A 5,980-nucleotide genomic window follows, 5' to 3' on the forward strand; every position below is an offset into this window, starting at 1 on the left:
CACCAGTGTCCATTCTCCACCCCCAAAACCCCCAGTATACCCTCATCCCCCACCCTCCCCTACCTGTGGGGCAGATGATTTCCAAATTACTCTCTCTCTACTTTGGTTACATTCAATATTTTGACACCAGACCCACCATTATTATTTGGTATTTTACCCCAACACTCAGATCTGCCAAAAAGGCAACAGTAGACCATTTGTTTTCTATTGCTGATAATGAATAACATATGATGTTATGCAACTGCAGTAGTGGCTGCGTGATTTTGAAATTCCGAAATTTTAACAATTAAATCTGGAGGGATTTCTGCCAAAACTTGATGGGTTCTGAGATTTGTTCCTGAGTCTCTTGGATCATGGCCCCTAAGCAGGTTCATCAGGAGGCAGAGAGGCCTTTTGTGGGCAACAATCCATGGTGCTGTTGGGACGGGGAGGAAAGGGTCGACTCCATCCCCCTCCTGTGATGCCCCACGTGTCTCATCACTGAGGGCCCAAACCTGACTGTCCTATGGCCCCTAGTGGATGGCGGCTACCGGGTCACAAGGGGAAACAGGCCAAGGCATGAAACCTATTCCCACCTGGGGTGGCCCAGCACCAGTAACCTACTGCAGGGACTGGATGCATTTCTGTGAAAAGCTGTTGGGTTCCGCAATTTGTTTCTGGATCTCTGGGATCATGGCCATTAAACGGCTTGATCAGGAGTCAGAGAGGCCGTTTGTTGGCAGCAACCTGGGGTCTCATTTTGGTGGGAGCACAAAGGCCGGCTCCACCCCCATCCCATAAAGCCCCACATGTCTCGTGACTGCAGGCCCAAACCTGACTGTCCAATGGCCTCTGGAGGATGGCAGCCACTGAGTCACCAAGGGGGAGCAGGCGGAGGGACAGCACCCTTTCCCCACAGGGGTGGCCCCAGAGACAGTAACCTACTGTGTGGTCGAGATGCATTTCTGCCAAAAGCCGCTGAGTTTCGAGATTTGTTTCTGAGTCTCTGGGATCATAGTCATTAATTAAACAGCTTGAAAAGGAGTCAGAGAGGCCATTCGTGGATGATGACTCAGGGTCTTGTTGGGACAGGTAGGAAAGGACCGGCTCCACCCCCATCCTGTGAGGCCCCACGTGTCTTGTCACTGTGGGCCCAAATCTGACTGTCCAGTGGCCTTTGAAGGATGGCGGCCACCAGGCCACCAGGGGAAACAGGCCAAGGCACGAAACCTATTCCCACCTTGGGTAGCCCAGCGCCTGTAACCTACTGCAGGAACTAGACAAATTTCTGCCAAAAGCCATTGGGTTTTGAGATTTGTTTCTGAGTCTCTGAGATAATGTCCATTAAGCAGTTCGATCAGAAACCAGAGAGGCCATGCTTCCAATTTTATAGTTGAGCCGGAGGTGGTTTGTAGGTGTGTCTCCCACATACCTAACTTTTGGCTGTTTACTTTCTTGGTAAACTTTGCCCCGAGTTTTTGGGGTCTGACCAAAGACACAGCAGCAATCTTAAGGTATCTGAAAGTCTGAATGCACCATCACGCACTCTCCTCACAGGTACAGATTCACCTGCTGGCGGCACCATACCCCCTTCAAGTAATTTTTGCAATGAGAAGTTTTTTCCTGGTCAAACTATTTTCAATAGTGGTGTATCCAGAAGTTGTCCTTTTAAATTATTTTTGTTGTTGTTCTTTATCTTGGTATTAGACTTCTTGTTAAAAAAACTTTGCTTTAACCTCATTCCTGGGTTAACTTGTGACCTGTTAACTAGGTTATCGGGGGATCCTAGTTGTGAATTAACACCAAATGATTACAATATTTCATGAAAATGGAAGCCATATCAGTTTTGGTTTCTTCCTTGTTAATAAAGAAACATGTATGTTTTATTATTGAGAGTGGATTATTTACTTCTATTAGGTAAAACTGTTAATGTATGATGAAGTGATTAGTTTTTAGTCATCCTCTTACCTAAATTTAATGAAAGAATGTATGACTTGAATAAGCAATATGTAAGTGTACCCATAATATTATACATTCTTTAGCAAGGAAAAGAACTCTTACCTGACCAAATTTTAAAAAGCATTTTTCAAGATTTTTTCCCTCAAATTTATTCCAACTTTGTCAAATACTTCTAAGTCAACATCAAAAGAGGAGTGGGAAACTTTGGAATTATTTATATCAATTCACTCAACTAATTTTTAAGTGGTACTTTTTAGTTCCCTGCAGTGCATAGAACAGCTAAGTCCCCTTTTCATGTAATTTATATTCTACAGATTAATCTGCAACCATTCATATCCAGACTGTCAATCAAATTGATCTTTTGAAGCATTCACTTGAAAGCAAAAGTGACCTAGGTGACTTGATATGTGAAACACAGTGGCAATAACTTCAAACACAAGCTATTGATTTCTGTATTTTTTCTTCTATCTTTTTGACTGCTTGACATGAAACACAGTTGAAAACATAAACACTAAATTCAATAACAAGTAACTTTAAATCTCGCCTCCACCCCAAAATGTATACCCTCCAGCCAACTCCCCAGACTCACCCCCAGTTGCAAAATAAAATTGTTTTGATATTTGCTTTGATAGTGACTAAATTAATCTCTCTTGTATTAGCATGGGAGGAATACTTGTTAAATTTCCTGTCTATGGTGGCAGAAAACAAGAGATGACTTCAGAGAAATCTGTTAGTTGAAATTGAGAGCACAGGAAGGATTCTTCTCTGGTATTTGGGAAACACAAGGTGAGATTTCATGAGTGATGTGGTTAAGCAGTAGAAGGCAAAGACCACTCCCATTCCAGGAGGGTTTGGCTTTGTTTTGGGACCACACCTGTCAATGCTCTGGATTTACTCCTAGTTCTGTGTTCAGGAATCACTTACGGATGGGCTCAAGAGATCACATGGAGCTGGGCATGAAACCCATGTAGGAAAGGTCAAGGTTTGCACCTTACCTTCTCTACTCTCTCCAGCCAGTCATCTGAACAGTGTTGTGTTGGGACACTCAGAACCATCTCATCTACTGATAAAGGAAAGTAGAAGAGCTCAGAGATGACGGGAGAAACCAATAAGAAATGTGTTGTTAGAGTTTCCAATGCTAACATTAGAGACTGGATCCCTGAGGATTCTTGTCATAGATACAAGCCAAAAAGAGCAACTGTAGCCACTTAGGAGCTCTCTGCACCCTGAGATGCAGACAATAACAGTCTGGTCCCTCCATTACTTGCTGAGTGAGTGTCTTGTCCAACAAATACTGTCCTCCCGTTGTTCATCGATTTGCTTGAGTGGGCCCAGTAACGTCTCCATTTTTTTTAGAGACTTGTTGTTACTTTGTTTGGCGTATTGAATACGGACGTCATGGGTAGTTTGCCAGGCTCTGCCGTGTGGACGAGATACTCTTGGTAGATTGCCGGGCTCTCCAAGAGGGGTGGAGGAATTGAACCCAGCTCGGCTGGGCTGGCTGTGCCCAAGACAAAAGCCCTACAGCTGTCCAAATACCATGGAATTAGAAATTGTAGCAAGAATGGAGAGTTTCTCATCCACAGCCAGTGGACAGTCAGTGGACAATAAACTCAGGTTAAAGAGGGGGATTTTTTTTGTTTGCTTATTTTAACTCACTGGCTGACACAGAAAGAATAATTTAATTTCACTTTTCAACCTATTTATATTTTTTTTGTTTGAAAAGTATTATAGAATAGTCATTAGATACAGTTGGAGGTGGAGTGAGGCGATACGTTATCAACCATCATTCTAACAGGACCCACCTAAACACAACAATATATCTCATTTCTTTCATGCATTGGTCTCTGGGTCACTTGGAGATTCTGTTTCAGAAGACAGGACACAGGCTGGGCTTTTATGAATTGGTGAGAAGAAGCAGTTGCTCCCAAGAATATACTTTTTCCAAGTACATCCAAAGAATGAATGCACATTAGCCAGATCCCATCTGCACATTTGAAGTTTCTACTTGCAATATAAAAGTAGGTCAGTGATCAAAGCCAAAGTCCCTGAGACAGGGAAGTGTCCTACCTGAAAACAAAGTGTGGGGGGTGAGGAAGGGGTTGTGAAAATCTGCAGAACAACAACACAATGGACGCTAGGTGGAGTCACAGTCACAGTCCTCCCACTGTTCATCGATTTGTTCGAGCGGGTCCAGCAACGTCTCCATAGTGACACTTGTTACTGTGTTTGGCATATTGAATACGTCACGGGGAGCGTGCCAGGCTTTGCCATGCGAGCGAGATACTCTTGGTAGCTTGCCGGGCTCTCCGAGAGGGGTGGAAGAATCGAACCTGGCTCAACCAGGCCAGTTGCGCAGAAGGCAAACGCTGTGCTATCACTCCAGCCTAGGTGGAGATCATTCTGAAACAACAAAATTTTATTTCCTTGTTAAATAAAACTAGTGAACACAAATATATTTATGTGTGACTGGTTTATAACAACTTTGTACTTAATATACACAAAAATGTTAGTTCACTGGCTATATTAGTGCTTCTTATTTTCAGTATTTTGTAGAGAATTTTTTGTATACTACAGATTTGTTGGAGTATTGGTGGTGGGGAATGTGTACTGTGATGAGTGTTTGATCATTGTGTGATTGTAACCCAAACATGAAAGCTGGTAACTATCTCCAGGTGATTCAATAAAATTATATATATATATAAAAAAAAGAACAGGGTTTGAGACTTGCATTTGTATTCCAATCCTGACCCTATCATTTGCATAATAATGTGATACTTTAAAATCTAATCCCTTGGTTGTAAAATTAGGGGGCCTTAGTCCAAGATTTAAATTGTTTAGGATTTGACCTTCTTGTATAAGCACTGTGCTAAAATTGCAGAAAATAGGAATACATCTTGGTTTTTGAAATAAAGCTAGCAGAGTACACACAAGAAGAAAAGTAAATGCACTACATTGTAAGGACTGGAGAGGGGGGACCTCTTTCTTAATGGCAGATTCCCTGTGATGTCCTTTTTTGTCTTTTCTGTCTCAGACTTTTGTACATCTGGCTTATTTTAACGTGATGATGTAATTGATGGTTTTTTATTATTGTGGTAGGACTTTTAACATTTTTTTCTTACACATACAGTTTTATGCCCTTTTTTACTCATCGAAATGTCATGTACTGTCTGATTGGCTTGTAGACTTCTTATAGACTCCCATGAATTAGCACAGATTTAAATTGTCACAGTTGAAGCCTACATACCTGCTTTTTGAAATGAATTTTAGACATTAAAAATGAACAATAAATAAATAAATTGTTTTTAGGATTTGAACAGACACACATAAAATGTTTCACACAAGTCTTGGCACAATCTAATTGCCTCCTCCACTCTAACTATTATTGATAGATGACCATTTTACCCATTAATTTGGCAATAAATCTTTCTCTAAACTCAGATCCATTAGCATTGCGATTGTTAGATCAGGCATGTAGGGATTTTGATGGGTAAGGCTGGTGAAAATGCACCATTAAGCATTTTTATGGTGTGTCTGAATTGAAACAGAGCCAATTCTACTCTTGAGTCGAGACAACCTTGTTCTCATCTTGAAGATGATAATTGGTGTAAGTCTTTAAGCTCCACCCTGTTCTAGCTTGTCTTCTTTGATAGTAATCAAAGTCAATGGACTTTGATTATTATACTATATCATAGTTCCTCAGTCCCAAAACTCATTGCTAGGGCCAGAGTGATAGCACAATGGGTTGGGCATTTGGCTTGGATTCTGCCAACCCAGGTTTGATACCCAGCATCCCATATCATCCCCCGGGTACTGCCAGGAATGATTCCTGAGTACGTAGCCCGGAGTAACCCCTGAGCATTGTCAGGTGTGACCCCAAAAGAAAACAAAATCCCCCCAAACTTATTGTTATACTTAGATTTGGAGAGCAGTACTGTGCATCTTTGATGGACAGATATTTGCCCAGGCTACTTGAATTAAACTCATAGTCTTCTCTTCCTGGTTTCCCCAAGGAGAAAATCAGGAAGCAATTTTAGCGTAT

The 5,980-nt window shown here is 41.7% G+C and overlaps 1 non-coding gene across 1 annotated transcript; it reads left to right on the forward strand.

Moving 5' to 3' along the window:
* Positions 1-4,785: 4,785 nt before the first annotated feature.
* Positions 4,786-4,989, forward strand: LOC130030988 (small nucleolar RNA SNORA81). Its single transcript, XR_008793601.1, has one exon. It is a non-coding gene; the product is annotated as a small nucleolar RNA SNORA81 (small nucleolar RNA).
* Positions 4,990-5,980: the final 991 nt, after the last annotated feature.

This window comes from Sorex fumeus, unplaced genomic scaffold (genome assembly GCF_029834395.1).
Source record: "Sorex fumeus unplaced genomic scaffold, SorFum_2.1 ptg000005l, whole genome shotgun sequence".
NCBI lineage: Eukaryota > Metazoa > Chordata > Mammalia > Eulipotyphla > Soricidae > Sorex > Sorex fumeus.